Here is a 17,219-nt window from a genome sequence, read left to right as displayed (position 1 = left end):
AATTTACAGGACTAGGGCAGGTGCCTCAAATATAGCACAGGAGATGTAGGTTGCACCCAGAGAGGTGTATGAACTGACCATATCTCCACCAGGAATATGTATGCCTAAGAGAATTTGTCCTTTTTACTCATTTTCCTCATGTTCTGATCTCTCCCTAACATCCTGTATTACGTAGCTGGAAAGGAAAAGGTGGACTTCGTTATGGTTTAGTGCGCATATGTGTTAGAGTTGAAACATGGTGAAGACTGCTAAGCAGAAAGTACTAAGTTTTTTCCCTTGCACTCTATTGACACCCCCCCCCCAAATACTTTATCCTTAGAAATGTTACTTTTTATAACACCTTACGTACTTGCCTTTGCATTAAATAGCTTGCGTCCACAGAGAGAAATGTCATAAACTGAGATTTATGTTGTAATTCTAACAGTATTCACTGTCTCTAGATAACTGGGAGGAGACATGGGAAATTTCCAAATACCCTTGTGAAGAAAGCTCACCTCCAGCTGAAGGCTGTCTTGCTAGAGTTGTGTTTTTGAGCTAAGAGCCTATTTCCCCACCTTGCCTTTTTACTCTATTCTTGTTTGTATCTGACTTCTTTAAGTGCCACTAATATAAATTTATTAAAGTCATATTCTACTGTACTAATGGTGAAAGTTAACTTTCACTGCTCCCTGAAGGGGAAAACGTATCAGTAATTGAGGCGTTCCCCTTGCTGCTCTGTGAACCTTGCAGTGGTGTATGAAAGATGTCTTGAATTATTCAGTATTTCTTGTTAGTTATGTTTCTCCTTGGTTTCTCTGTGTAGCTGATGTCATTTGTGGAGGTGAGATTTTTTTATTGTGGGGATAAAGCCCAGACTTGTGAAAAATATCTCCTTTTTTTTGTTGTTTTTGTTATGTCTAAGAGGTAGCATTTAGTTGCTGACGTTTTCTATTTGCCCACTTTTTAGGATATGAAATGTTTCGAAAACTTTAGAAAATGGCTATTACTTTGTTTGCTAAACTTCCTACACTGACAGAAAAAAAACCTTACAGAACACTGCAATAATGCTGATGCTTGCAGTCCTTAGGGTAATTTAGTGCTGAGATCACAGAGAATGCTTAACAGGATAAGCATTCCCATCCTGTTTTATTTAAAATGACCTTTATGTATAGGTACACCTATTTCTGAAATTCTGCTCATTTACATTTCACACTTGAATGCACATCCGTAAAGAACTTTTTGTAAAAGCAAAATGCATGTGCATACAGACCTGGAGGTTTTTATTTAAAACTCTTTTCTAGTTACCAGGTTTCTCTTAGTTTAGTTAGTCTTAAATTACTACCAAAAAAAAAAAAAAAGAAAGAAAAGAGATATTTTATATTAGTTATTTAATCCCTCAGCTATACACTGCAGTTACTTAATCCCTCAGCTATCTACTAGCAGGAGCAGCAATTGCACCAGCACAGATGTGCGGTCTGTGAGTGCTGTAGGACAAGCTGTAAGAACAGCCCATTCTGGCATAAGAGCATTTCATTATATAAATGTCATGAAAAAGCCTGTCATTTCTGTGAATATGATCTAGTTAGATTTTTATTAGTCCTTCAGCTTTGAATTCCCCATCCCACAGGCTAATGAATTCTCTTTTTAAGTTTAAATAGCTATGTACTGTTTATATCAGAGATTACATTCAAAATGTTCTTCTCTAATGTTGTCAGTCAGCAGCAATCCCACTAAGGTGAGCAGCGATATGGCCTCAAGTTGATACTGAGCAACAGGGAATGCGCAATTACTTTTGAAATTATTTGTCGCCTCGCTTGCTGCTGATCTCATTGCAGGTGGAGTGGATGTATTTTCCTGCTTTGTCAAGGAAGGAAGATGTGATCATATGCTTATAGAGCTTAAAGTAAAGAACCATGAAGGAACGCTTTTTTCATCTTTCAAAAATTTGGAAAACATCCCTCTGTATACTGAGACATTTTTCAGTTCTGTGTAGTTTTCTGAGCACCTGGAGGGCAGGGGCAGCTGCGCCAGGCTAGCTGATCCCATCAATGCAGGCTGGGGGCTGAAGGGATTGAGAGCAGCCCTGAGGAGAAGGCCTTGGGGGTACTGGTGGATGAAAAGCTGGACATGAGCTGACAATGTGCGCTCGCAGTCCAGAGGGCCAACCGCATCCTGGGCTGCATCAACAGCAACATGGCCAGCAGGGAGAGGGAGGGGATTCTGCCCCTTTACTCCACTCTCGTGAGACCCCACCTGCAGTGCTGTGTCCAGCTCTGTGGTCCCAATACAAGAAGGACATGAACCTGTTGGAGCAGGTCCAGAGGAGGCCACAAAAAACGATCCGAGGGCTGGAGCACCTCTGCTGTGAGGACAGGCTGAGAGAGTTGGGGCTGTTCAGCCTGTAGAAGGGAAGGCTCCAGGGATATCTTATTGCGGCTGTTCAATACTTAAAGGGGGCCTAAAGGAATGATGGGGACAGACATTTTAGCAGGGCTTGTTGCAATAAGACAAGGGCTAATGGCTTTAAACTAAAAGAGAGTAGATTTTGACTAGATATAAGGAAGAAATATTTACAATGAGAGTGGTGAAACACTGGCCCAGGCTGCCCAGAGAGGTGGGAGGTGCCCCATCCCTGGAAACATTCCAGGCCAGGTTGGACGGGGCTCTGAGCAACCTGATCTAGTTGAAGATGTCCCTGCTCATTGCAGGGGGCTTGCACTGGATGACCTTTGAAGGTCCCTGCCAACACAAACTATTCTGTGATTCTATGATCCACTGGAATTCATGGCAGACAAGGCCAAATTTTACCCTTAGTCCTGCCCTGATATCTCCTTAGAAGACAAGAAATAATGCTGATCTGAAAGATGAATGTTTCCCCAACGAGGAAAAAACACAGTTTGGCCTCTTGGCAGACAAAAATATTTCTTGCAATATAATTGAGCATATTCATCAATTCATACAAGATTGTTATAATTGAAAGTCTTAATTCTAGCTTTGCAAGGTCACCTTGGTCCCTAATGGAGAATTGCAACGAAAGCCAAGAGACTAAAACACTATTCCCAGATTCTGCCACTGACCTGCTTTTGCAAATTATCGCACAGTTTTCTTTATTTCTCTTTTTCGTGTGCGTGGGTATTTTTATTCTATGCTCTCTCGAAGGTAGGAATTGTTTTGTTTAGTGCACCATCTCCAGGCTTGGTTTGGACTCCTGTCCTCTCTAAAGCATCAAATGAGAATAAAAGGGAGAAGATTCATATGTGTAAAGATCTGTTTGCATTTTATATTAATGGTTAATAGAAAAACTTTTGCGAAACAGCCAAATGCATAAAATACATCAATTTGGATAAAAATCTCAGCTGTGGTTCAAAGATAAATTTTCCTCAAGTAAATGATATAAAGTAACTCAGTTTCACTATTAACATTTTGTAATAGCTGACATTGACAGTCTGATTTTATTATTCCTTTTTAACCTTATATAGCACATTTTTTTAACATTTTACATGGTGTCATTACAGGCTTTATTGCATTCGTAGTGAACTTTCTGCCCAGGTCATAGCTCCATCTAGAGCAACAATTTAGCTTTATTGACACGGTGATAATATGAAGTTGATGTGGAGAGCTGTAGACGTGCTGCACCTGCTGATACCAGTGTAAATTGCTTAACTAATGCCCTACGTGCAAGTTTGAGAGGGTCCCTCTAGACTTTGGGAGCTTCCCAGAACAAATTCTGAATCAAATCCTTTCCATTCTTGCATGGTAAAATGACTCATGATACAAGAGACGTGCAGAAATTCAAAGCTTGAAGAAATTCTTTGCTATTTTTGTATAATCAAGCAGAAAAAGAACAGAGAGCTGTTGGGGCAAAAGCTACTAGAAAACCAAACACATGCACATAATTTTCAACCTAAGAAAATAAAAGTTGAAACTACCCTTTATCCAGAGAGATGTAAATGAAGTTCTGAATAAAAATGCAGCTGTTCCATTGTATAAATGTCTCTACAACTCTGGCTATCATACTAATAACATTTTAATCTTCAATCCTCATAAAAATGTAAAGGACAAACTGTTATTAAGGCTCATTCCATGTCAGATGGCTGCATGGACCTTGTTCAGTAATTCACAACCTCTCTCACACGGGCTGCTTTTTATTTACCAGGGAACTATCATGACTGCTTTTCCCTTTGGCAGTAGGGTTACAGCTTCAGCCTGACACTACCATTTTAGATGTTTATCCTAGAGGAAAGATGTGTCCCAAAATGTTCCAGTATCGCAAGTGCAACTAAATTCTGCCAGGCAGCTTTACAAGAGCCAGGTACTAATGAAAAGGAAAAAAAAAAAAAAAAGATTGTAAATTGTATTTTTATGAAAGTAGAAAGTAGTTTTCAAATATTTCTGTGTCTCAAAGTCCTGAGGCTGCAGAGAGCATACAGCCATATAGTATTTCCATTCTATGATGGAAATGCAGGAAAATAAATTTAAAAAGAAATTATTACTTCCTTCCCTCGACTCTCCCATTTATTCTTTGCTGAGAGACCCTGTTTCAAGCTGAAATTTTTGAATGAAATATCATTATGTAATCAACTAACACAGGTTTATAGGCATTTTAGAGCAAGCATGTTTGATTACGGATATTTCTTTTTTTTTTTTTTTTACTCATTCTGCATGTCTAAGAATAACTTGAAATCAGAAGGCAGTTTGTGATTAAAATCTGTAGTCTTTTGTGAAACACCTTGGTTTGAAGATACCCGTTGTGACAATTAGCATCATCTCAGTTTTGTAAACCAACTGTGTTATCTGCAGACCTCCTGCACTTTCCATTTCACTCCTACTCTTGCAGCTGTGGAAAATAGAGGAACTCTGGCACTCCTCTCCAATTCTTACTCTTCCAATCTGGAGTTATACATGTGAACGTACTCAAAAGCATATGTATATAACTATTTGCACATAGTTAACTCAATACAGAAAATTAGCAAAAGCCTTGCAATTTTAATAATGTTACCACATAACTACAATCTCTTGTAAAGAGACGACGAAAGTAAGGCAGAAGACAGAGGATCTGAATACTTAGAGTTGGCATTTCGGTTCAAATTAGAAGTTCTGTGTAAGATTGCTTTGTTAGGAGACTGATGTACTTAGTAATTCAAAGGAACTTTTGAAGCGTGATTTGACACGAAGAGCAACGTGTTAATATTCTGATTTCACAAAGCACAAAAATGTCAGTTATCAAAATGGTGTTGATTATATTTCACAGCTGCTTGTGCTGATTCCAGTGAATAGAGTTGTGGGAAATTATTCCAAAGGATAAAACTGTCTGCTTTAGTACCTTTTAAAACATTTTAAACCATTACAAACAAAAGGGTTGTCAAGAATAAAAACACTTAGGTTGTGAATAATTTGTGAATTGAATATTTAAGTTATATTGTAATACAGATGCTTAATTATGACAGTGAAGAGCACTATAATAATTTCTAAAAACTTGTATAATGCACTTGAAATAATAATGCAATTAAAATCTTGTGGGGATGAGGCCAGCAGTCATGTTCTAGAGATAAAATTTGTGCATTTGAAGCCCTACGTTCTCTACTGAGGTCTTCCTTTAGATTGCGGTGAAGTATTCAGGGGGTCATGAAACCCCCATTTGGCTACTGATAATATGAGAATAATTTCTGTCTGCTTTCCAGAGAATTATAAGGATGACTCAAGGTTTGAGTAGCCTTCACAGTGCCATATCTACTAAGCATTTTCATTTCATAACCATGGTGATACATAAATTCTGATGTGAAATAAAAACTGGTAAGTGTATCAGCCAGCAAGCAGTTTACAATGCATCTACTTTTGGGGAGGAGGAAAAAAAAGAGCAAAAATGTTTTCTGTCGCCGAAGTATGAAAAATGTAGCTATTATAAAAAGCACAGTCTTAATTTTAGGTTGCTCAGATAGCGTTCTTTGAAATAACAGTTTCAAAAGAAAAATAAAGACCACTCATTTTATGTGGTTCTTTATAATCCTTGAATACGTAATATCGGGTTGTTTAAAAAGCATCTATGAGATAAACTCTGGTTTATAGCATCCATGGCACAATTTGTAACTTGGTAGATCCAATTTTTTAATGAAATTATTAACAGATATAAAGAATTATTCATCTTGTACTCTTTAAATGTTGGAGGAACCTGCTAATGTGTGGCAGGATATTTGCTTCTGCCAGGTGTAACTGTATGCATGTAACATGGCCCAAAATTAAAAAGTCATTTAATCAGCAGATTAGTTGATCTGTTGGCTCCTTTTTCTTTTCCTTCCATTAACCAGAATTCTCTACTGACAGAGAATAATAGAAACTCTGTAATTATGAATTGAAACTGGTAACAGCTCCAGTCACATATTCAGGTAATGATCTTGCCTAGAGGTTATCAATAATTTATGTGTTAAGGGAAAAGTAGTTGGTAGACATGAATATATTTTAGGAATAATTAAGATATTATCATATCTTTTCTTAAAGGTATAGATAAAGTTGAAAAAGGATGTTCATTCTGGCAGGGTCAGGATGGAAACATCACATTTAGATTGTAACAACATTAAATGAAGATGTGTTTCAAGGCGAGGGAAAGAAAGGGAACAAAAATCTATTTTCCTCTTGGCTGTGGTCACTGGCAAGATGAAACGGTGAGCAACATTGTGATGAAAGTCTGCATGTGGGATGTGCAGAAGCTCCGAAACAACTCTGAAAAATAAGCTCAACGTTCTAAAAATGTTATTGACTTCAGAAAATGTTCTCTTTAATCCTCTGGAAGCACAAGAGTAGAGTCTGAAGAGTGAAGGCAGAAATTCCTGTCTGTGCTCTGAGGAAGGGAGAGCAGCTGGACAAATTCAAAGAGCAGTCACGTCCACCCTCTTACATGAGGCTCTTCTGCCTTATTTCTTTTTGTGTGTCTTTTTTCTCTTGGCAAAGTTATGTCAGTTGCACTCAGAATTAATTATTTATTTTTTAATTAATTATAAGAATAGCTATTCTGGGTCTGCCCAAGAGGTCCATCTTGTTCAGTGTCCCACCAAGCAGATGGGAGTTGTACCAGAACTGAGAACACATATATGATAGTATTGTCCCAGTCTCCAGCTTTTCAACTAACAGAATTACTCTGGTTAAAAACAATTATTTTATTCATTATTAATTTGATTTTATTTCATTTTTGTCTCTTTTTTTAATGGTTTATTTACTACCATCTCTATATCAAGCTTTCCCAGAATGGTGCAGAGAAGATCCCTTTTTATTCAGTTCTCCAATGGAATTTTTCACTTCATGATGCTCTCTATTTATCCTGTCTCTGCTTCCTTTTTATTGATTACTATTCTTCTAAATTAGGCAGACATTAGCATACTTACCCTAGCTGCATTTTATTTACATTTCTTTGATCTTCAGCCTTTCTTGAAAAACTGGTAGGAACTGGTTTCCAGTTAGTGTTGGAAGGTGAATTTATTACTTTGCTCATTAGACTCAAGAGGAGTTTCTCTTTTATCTATCCTTTCCCCCCTCTCTCTTGTCTTTTCTTTTCCTTGCTTGTTTTCATTTCACTAGGCAGTCAAAATTGCTGGTGACATTAACCTGCATAAAAGTGATTTCTGTTACGAGTGTTTTAGCGTATTCTGCTTTAACAGGGACTCGGAAGCTCACGGAGGAATATGTCAGTCCCTTTTGCTCATTGCAAAAGCTTCTGGGCAAATGAATGAGTTTAACGCAATTATTGTGGCTGCAATACACAAGCAGACATAAACTGCTTATGGGGTCTCAGAACGTAATTGGCACGATCTGGGTGTCTCCGCATCAGTCTCTCAGGCGTTTGAGGTACCTTAGAGAATCTGAGACATCTGCATGAAGTGGCAGATATGACATGGGACCTTTAGAAATCTGACCTTTTCTGGAGTGGCAGCTCCAGGCTTGGCAGGATTCCCTGGGGCAACTGAAATGTTACTCGTCTCACATCCACAATCGGCTGAATTCCACCCCAGATCTTTTATTTCATGTTCTTAACACGCTGTAACACTTTGATACACAGTCTTACTTACCTGCAGTATTTGCAGCATTCTGCACCAAAACCTCGGTTTGGGGAAATACTCTCTTGCGTTTTGCCAGTATGTCCCAACGTACCTAAGAGTTGGGGTTATGTTGAAAGGTCCTCTTAGCTTTAAGTGTGGTTTTTGCAGCCTCTGTGGTACATATACATCACCTCAACCACTGCCAGGAAAGAGAGGTGATACTGCAAGCTTTCTAAAAAAAAAATCATTAATAGTAATTTGACTGTTTTCAAATTCCTGTTGTGTATACAGAGTTAGGTATATTGAATATCAGTGTGTTTCTGGCTTTCCGGCTAATGAGGAAATTAAATAGTGACACCTATTTTAGAAAATGAGTGAGATTTTAGTATCTGCATTGCTTTTATAAACTGTCTTAAGTCTGTGTTGTTAAATCTCCTGTTGGAGGAGTGGGGACACAAGCTTTTAGCTATTTCTTTTTCAGAAAATATAGACTTTTCTTTTTTTTTTTTTTTTAAAGAGGAAATTTCCTGGTCTTTGGGGGGTGGTGGTGTTTTTTATTATTTGTATTACGTGTTCAGACGACAGTGAATTTCTATACAAAATTTGAAAGATTCATTCCACATAACCAATAGCATAATATCTTCTTTTTTTCATTTCTATATGAAGGGAGGTTCTTCAAATCTTCTCTGAGCTGTTCTGCACTAAAACAAGAGACTAAAAATCCTTGATTTCCTACATTCCCTGAAGAAAATAAGTCCCTAGCAAATAGAAATTAAAGGAAATAAGATAGGAATAACAAGAAAGGTCACTTAAACCATCCCCCTGGTTCAAGACAAGATCAGCTATTCCTGACATATGTCTTTCTAATACACTCTGAAAATTCAACATTTGCTACAGTCATCTGAGGCAACATGCTCCAGCACACTTTGTATTTATGAAACTTTCCTTTCCCAATGTTTATTGAAATTTAAGCACTTTGCTTTCTTCTATTAATAAATATATAGTTCCTTCTTATTGCAGCAATCTTTTTCTTTAAAGACTAGTATGCCTCTTTGTGAATCCTTCCCTTACCAGACTAAATAAATCGATTTTCCCCCATATATTACATTTTCAAGACCTCTGGTCTTCCTCTTGTCTCTCTTCTGAACTCTAAGTACCCACTTCACAGTTTTCTTGCAGTTTTCAACTGAAAACTCAGTTTGCCGCTTAGATGGCAAGTATCTTCCCCTTTTTTTTCCTCTTATGGTATCCCCAACTGCCGGCCCTACAAAAATATCTCAGTGTATGTTGTGTAAATGCCTAGAGAAAGGCATTTCTATAAGAAGGCTTTTTTCAATGCATTGGCTGATATTGTTGGGAAAGGAAAAAAGAAATGGGAAGCAAACCCTTCAAGTCTGACGCTGACTGAAATGATCCTCTAATGATGTCATCCATGGCTGCCTTTTGTGCTTTAGAGTGAAAATACGATTTCTTGTCCTAAAGATGGAGAAATCATAGAATTTTCTGAATGGCACATTAATTTACAACTAGCATGTGAATTTACCTCTGAAACTCAGCAGAAAATTATTTTAGTGATTTTTAACAAAAAAAAATCAATTATACAAGTGTTGAAAATAATGAAAAAGATAAAACACTTTAATCAAGCCCAGTGCTGTGCAAGTCATGACTAAAATTAGCTGAGCAACAAAATTAGTTTTCCCTTGGACTGTTTCACTTCCCCTGTGATAATAATGATAAAGTCAGTTTGTGCTACTTGACAGTTCTGATTTCTTTTTATGTGCCTAGTTGCAACAGGGGGCTTCCAGCTGAAAATAATGCTTTGCTTTGAGGGATAAGTAGAATCTTTTTGGCTTGCTTGCAGATTCATTTCTAATAATTTGGTGGGAGGACATTAGTGGTGTTGCTCTAGAGCAAACGCTACTCAGACTTGACAGTCCCATATGTGGTATGTGTCCTCCTCACCCCTCCACCCTACCCCTTAAAAAAACCCAAACCCATCTTACATTATAAAATCCAGAAACATCTCTTTTTTGGTGCTTTGTTCATGTACCTTAAATATTTCCTAGTGGTACTGCTGAATTTCTTTCCTTTGTGGTCCTCTACTTCTAATAATAGTAAATAAGTACAAGGAATGGCAGAGTTTCATTTCTGATAGACATCTGTCTCCTCATTTGATTCATAAATGACAGAGTGCTCGCTGTCATTGTCGTTCTACCCCCAGTTTTCTTACTTCTGAGAGGATTATCTGGTGTTTTAAAATGTAACAATGCTGCAGCCTTTCTTTCACTGGAAGCAGTAACATGTTCCCTTTCTTTCAAGTTTCCTACTGTTCCCATGAAAATTGCCAGGAACTTTGAGAGTTGTCCAGATTTGCTCAGAAATGTCCCAGTAATTATTGAATTCATTGCTCAGTAATACCAGAAGATAGATATTTGGACTCTGAGTCTTTTAAGTTATGCCTCCAAAAAAGAAAGGTGAGGACAGCAAAAAAAAATTTCTGTATGTTGATTTTCTATTTAGTGTTAATATTCATAGAAAACTTTTTTCTCAAATGTTACCTGAAATGAAGAGAACTGTGTGATCATAGCAAGAACATCTGATTAATGACAAATATGTCAGCTTGGCTTCTAGAAAATTAAGGTAGAAGCCGCAGAATTTGAAGACAACTCTATTTCCAGTGTGTTTGAGAAGGGTGTAGAGGGGGAGGGAAAGGTCAGGCAGCGTTTTCAGAATTGCAACTCTGCTAGCTACAGCTTCTGCTTTAGGCATTAGTTTCCTATTATTGTTTTGGTGTGGAGAGATATGCGTGTCCTTGCATGGGCTCAGGCATGATTGATTTAAAAAAAAATTTTTTTTTAAAAAAAAAGGAAGAACCAGTTCAGCTCATCCAGCAGAATTCATAGCCCTCTGGCATTTAATTATGTGGCTCTGCAAACTATATTCAGGAAGCTTTTTATTTTTTCCTGTTTTTTTCACAGGCTTTTTATAAGGCTACTACATCTTTATTGGCTACATTGAATATGTGTCAATGGAGTTGTTTTTCATGCTGCATGAGTGCACTGATGCTGTGATCTGCTTTTGGCAACTACACATATACAATATACATTTAGTACAATAGAAGAAGAACAGCGCAGGACACACAAGTGAGGGAGAACAGATACCGCATAGCCTGTCTCATATAAGGGTTGTTAATAATGGATTAAGATCCTCTGAAGCTTTGAGATAGGTCAGATAAAAATTACAACCCATTTTGTGGCATGTGCATGACATAAACTCAGTTTGGGATTGCGCAATTAATAGCATCAAATATCAAACTATAGCAAAATTTATGGATTTACAATTTAGGGTACAGAATACTATTGTATATAGACAATGAAAACTGTTTCATAAGGCTTTGAAAACAGATATGTAATGGAAACTTTTTTTGAATATTTTATTATTTTTTTAAAGTGTGAAAAACGTTATCAGAAGAGTGGGGTTTAAAATGAACTATCTAGTGGTAAATAACTCAACCTTGATAAACCACAGAGGAAGTGTACCTAGTGTAAAAGCAGCATCTCATGAAGTTTTGCACTCACATTACCAAAAAAGGTGTTCTTTGGATGGGCAGAAAGGCAAAACCCAAGAGTCAAGCCATCTGAAGTGGCCATCTCTTCTCACTATTTTTAAATGGAGACAAAGTTTGGAAGAGCGCCTACTGAAGAAGCACAAAACTAGCTTGAATTGTTTTCAGGTAATGTGTCAGTTACAGAATATCTTGGCTGTTGTAAGTAATATGATTAAACATAATCAGCAACTGCATGTGGTTGTGTCTAGGAGATTAACGTTAGATATGTATGTCATATATCATTCCTAATTTGCACTAATGGTTTGTAAACTTGTTGTGAATATGTTTTCAGAATTTTTATTAGTGCACAGCCAAGCACATGATGTTTGAAAAAGCTAAGTCGGTTCTTACTGATGCTTTCTGAAGTGTCAGCAAATATAATTTAGTAGGTTTTGCTGAAAATCATGGAGTCTTCTTTGCAACGTCTCAGATGAGAGTTCTGAAGTAAGGGGTAATTCATTTAGAATATAAATACAGCTATATTAATTTTCCAGTGCATATAATGAGTGTTAGCTAGTATTATATTTCAGATATTACAAATAAAGTCTTACTCACTCTGCATTATGTTCTTTCTTGTCCATATTTGATTAAAAGCAAATTAAAAATAAATGTGTTTATTGTAAACATAGCAATTACGAAAGAAGAATGTTGACAGTCACTGTAATGTTTGCAGGAGTGTGCAAGTTCTCACCATGTTTCAACTTCACAGTTTGGAGTCCCACAATAAACTGCATGAAATAAATATATATTTGGAATAGGTAAAAATACAATAAAAATAGTATCTCAATATGACTCAGTAAGAGCTTGGTTAAGTTTGAAGTCTTCTGTTGACTTCAGTGCAAGCAGAATTTCAATAATAATCTCTAAATACAACACTAGCAGTGTTAGCGATTAATATAATAGACTGTAGATAATGCTCTGTATATCTGTTTTCAAGATATTTGTGTAGTGAATTTAGTTTCTCCTATGATTTAATGAGTTTATTCTCATTGATGCTGTTACTGGTAGATAGACAGTTATAGTTCATGAATATAATATCTTTTTCTAAGTTAACCTTCAAGCAGAAATCCTTTTAAACTTCAGAAGACAAAACTTAACTGTGCAAAAGAGTATAAAGCATTTTTTAATGAGGAATGGATTATATTATAGTTCTGGTAGCAGTGCTTGAGTGATAATAGCGAGTGGGTCATAACAATCATTCACAATTCCATTCTCTTCAGAAGCTTCCCTTTTTAAAATTAAATGCAGCGCAGACTCTAATAGAGGATTATTTTAAAGAATTCTTATACTGTTCATATTCAGAATAATCATTTACAGAATGAACTGCTTTGTACTCATTTGACCCTGTTAAGCAGCAAAATAATAAAAAAAAAACCTCTGGAAAATGCTTTTTTCCCACCTTTTTTTGCACCTCCCTTTCTCTCTCAAAAAATCCCCAAGTCAACAAATTTTAGACATGACATATTTTTAAATTTACTTTGTCACCTTGTCATAAAACAAAATAGAATTCTGTTTAAAGGTTCCACAACACATATTACTTCAATTAAAAGAAATATGTAAGTTTTTTATCCTTCCATCATTAGTGTGTGCTAGCAGAGGCAAAAATTGTTGAAGGAGGCAACTCTGTGTAAATCTAAAATAGATCAAAAATATCATCATCCTTAACATAGAAACCCCTATATATACTGGAATACTGGTAGATTTGCCGTTCAATATAAACAAGACAAACTTTATGATGCTATGTGAATTTTCCCATTATGACTCGTATGAAATGATTTGCAAAATCTCTGTGGCCACTTGGTACTGACTTTTAGTGTAGGTGATTAAGTCTTAGGAGCAGGGAAAAAGAGCAAAACAGATCGGGTTCATGTGTTGCCTAATTTTGGGGGGATGAATAGTTAAGAATTATATTTATTAGGTGATGATAAATTGCAAGTTTAGGTAACAAAAACAGTCTGGATGATGAATTGTAAAAAGATCTTAAAAGACTCTGAGATAAAATGGTTGATGAAATTTAGGATGAATGATTGTAAAGCAGTGCACATAGTGGTGGAGACTGGCTGAACACTTTTCATAAGGTGTGCTCTGCATACCGAAGACAGAGATCTTAGAGTCATGACAGTTCCCAGGTAATATCACCTCAGTAACGCTAAAAAAACCCAACAAAACTCCACAAGCCCAAATGCCAAACCCCTTCTCTTATACTAGAAATTATTAGGAAAAGAATAGAACACAGAAAAAAGGCCAACATGACCAGAAATGAAGAGAACAGAAATGGAGCGACAGGGCAGAGTTACCCTTTCAATGGGGTAACCTTGAGGCGAGAGGAGATAGGATTGTGGGGGATTTTCACCTCTTGAAGCAAATAATGGGGAGATGCAGTATATGGGCCATCTTGAGGACAGCGCACACAGCATGGAGGCCACATATCCCAGGGCCATAGTCCAGAAGGTCTCTGAGCTTGGTGAAATCAGCCAAGAACATCCTCAGGTACAACAGCCAGAGCAGAGAGTCCTGCTCAGTCTACAACTACTCAGACACTCCATCCTCCAGTTCATCTGAGTTAGCTGCTGGAGAGGGACAGATGAAAGAGGTGAACACGTAGATGGAGCAGCTATGTTGTGGGTGAGCTTAGGGTGCCAGCTGATAGCACTGGGGGGTTACACAGCACTAAAGTGGAGAGGGAGGTGCTGATCTCTTCTCCCTGGGATCCAGTGACAGAACGCATGGGAATGGTTCAAAGCTGCGCCAGGGGAGGTTTAGACTGGACATTAGGAAGCATCTCTTTACCGAGATGGTGCTCAAACACTGGAACAGGCTTCCTAGAGAGATGGTTGGTGCGCCAAGACTGTCAGTTTTTTCAGAGGCATTTGGACAATGCCCTGAATAATTTGCTTTAACTTTTCATCAGCCCTGAAAAGGTCAGGAGATGGCTAAACACCTGCCTGATGATGGGAAGTAGTGAATGAATTCCTTATTTTGCTTTGCTCACACAAGCAGCTTTCACTTTAGCTAGTAAACTGCCTTTATCTCAACCCACGAGTTTTCTCACTTTTACCCTTCCAGTTCTCTTCCCCGTCCCACTGCGGGGGAGTGAGTGAGCAGCTGTGTGGTGCTTAACTGCCTACTGGGGTTAAACCACAAGAGTTTTTTAGCAGACCTCAGATTTTATCATGACTGATAATACCTGACAATGGAAAATTAAGCTTATTCCAGCTTAAATAAATTTTTATTAGAAGCCATAATATTGGGTTTGCAGTATGCTTTGAAGAGCCTGCGACAAGCAAAAAGAAGGAGAAAAAGATAGTGAAAATGTGAGGTGAAAAAAGAAACTGGCAGACATAAGCAGGCTCATCATACCTTAGAGGATGTATGCATACAGTCAGACCAACGCTTTTTGAGGCTTTCTACTTAGGATTTGTTTGAGGGTGGTACGTGACTGGATTTATTGCCTTGGGTACCTTGGTTAATGAGCGCTGAATCAGTGTCTTCTCACAGTGAAGTTCAGTCTGCTCTACTAAGGTTGGTACAGTTACTTTCTGCTGCTTGCCATGCCTTGCAGTCTTGGATTATTTGCACCAGGGACTCATGGAACAGCACAAGTGGTTTCTGAACCCGTCACTAACCTCAGCACGTGTGTGTTTCACCTGCTTTAATGGACAGAAGCTCAGCCTGGAAACAGCCTTTCAGGTGCCCTCTTCCTATGATTGTTTTTTTCCTCTGATCAAGAAAAATAACTATCTTATTGACAGAGAAGCACTCAAAAGAGACTGCTTTTATCACAGAATGGTCAGGGTTGGAACAGACCTCTGGAGATCATCTAGTCCAACCTCCCTGCCAGAGCAGGGTCACCTACAGCAGTTGCACAGGACAGCGTCCAGGTGAGTTTGGAACGTCTCCAGAGTGGGAGACTCCACCCCCTCTCTGGGCAGCCTGTTCCAGTGCTCTGCTACACTCAATGTAAAGAAGTTCCTCCTCATGTTAAGATGGAACTTCCTATATTCAAGTTTGTGCCCAATCCCTCTTGTCCTATCACTGGGCACTGCCGAAAAAAGACTGCTCCCATCCCCCTGGCACCCTCCTTTTAAGTATTTATAAGCATTAATAAGATCCCCCCCTCAGTCTTCTTTTCTCTAGACTAAAAAGACTAAAAAGACCCAAGTCCCTCAGCCTTTCATCATAAGAGAGATGTTCCAATCCCCTAATCATCTTCGTAGCCCTTTGCTGGAACCTCTCCAGCAGATCCCTGTCCTTCTTGAACTGGGGAGCCCAGAACTGGACACAATACTCCAGATGTGGCCTCACCAGGGCAGAGTAGAGGGGGAGGATGACCTCCCTTGATCTGCTGGCCACGCTTTTCTTGATGCACCCCAGAATGCCATTGGCCTTCTTGGCCACCAGGGCACATTGCTGCTTCGTGGTCATCCTGTTGTCGACCAGGACTCCCAGGTCCCTTTGAGTTTCCTAATGAGTTTGGGGCCCTTCTCACCTTATCTCCATAGGCCTTTATTGCTACACATGTTCAAAATCTGATGTTTAAAGTACCTTGAAGTCTAAGAACTCAGGGAAGTCCTTCATTGACTAAATAAGGTCTCTCCTGAATCCTTTTACTGATGAACCCAGGTTTTTCTTTCACACGTGCTATAATGATAGCAGCAATTTTGACTTAAAGATCACGTATACTGTGTACATGTAATATTTTATGTTCACTTTTCCAGTCTTTAGGTCCTCTGAGGGGTCAGTATTCACCGTGGAGAGTGCCATGTATTTAGGCTCAACTTAAGTTAAGTGCCTGCCATAAAAATGTATAATTTTAATTTTTATGGGCGGGGGGGAGGGAGAGTTAAGTATTTTCCTTTTTATGTAACGTGCAATTAATTGGTTGCACGCAGAGTGCAGTGCCACCAGTTGTGTGCAAAAAATCTGTGTTGTTTTGAGGCTACTCCATATGAGCTGTGTGTGAAAGCAGCCTGATATAGTAGGTCTTTCCTTCTAGCTATTGCAGTTTGCTGGACACTAGCATCCCTTATTACAGAACTGAATGGAATAAAAAACGTATTCAATTTCTTAATGTAATTTTACTCCAATTAGATAGGGAAAGGAAACTACTATCTATAATTGTTTTACCACATAAATCTTTCATAGCCACAACAAACCCTTGTGGGAAGAAATACAGTCTTCCTTCCCCTTCTTCCTGAGTCTTCCCCTGCTGTCATCTTCTTCATCGTGCCTTCTGGTTTTGTGTTTTGAAGTGCCAAAGTAGGGAGTTTCAAAAGCAAAGAACCAGGGACAATAAAAGCATGTTTCTTTTGTTTCACACATACAAAGCAATTGTCTTCCGGAGGCAGAAACTGCAACTCCCTTAATAACTGGTCTTAATCTACTATATTGAGGTGATTAGTCATATAGATACTCCTGGGCTACTTCTGCACTGGATGCATATAGGTGAATATTTAAAAAGACTTGGGTTAACACCACTGAGAATGGTATGAAATATTTAATAATGATAAATAGTGTGCATCAAATGATTTTCTACATACTTATGTTCCTGTACCACTTCATCACATAAAAGTTGCTGGTGAACTTTAAGAAATGATTCTATAAAA

At 38.1% G+C, this 17,219-nt stretch overlaps 1 protein-coding gene across 2 annotated transcripts in view; it reads left to right on the top strand.

Moving 5' to 3' along the window:
• Nucleotides 1-17,219, top strand: part of DLG2 (discs, large homolog 2 (Drosophila)) — a 673,110-nt gene that overhangs the window by 169,221 nt on the left and 486,670 nt on the right. The window lies entirely within an intron of this gene.

Source organism: Charadrius vociferus, unplaced genomic scaffold, assembly GCF_000708025.1.
Source record: "Charadrius vociferus isolate BGI_N301 unplaced genomic scaffold, ASM70802v2 scaffold1, whole genome shotgun sequence".
Taxonomy (NCBI): Eukaryota; Metazoa; Chordata; class Aves; order Charadriiformes; family Charadriidae; genus Charadrius; species Charadrius vociferus.
This window is presented reverse-complemented; position numbering and strand designations above follow the sequence as displayed.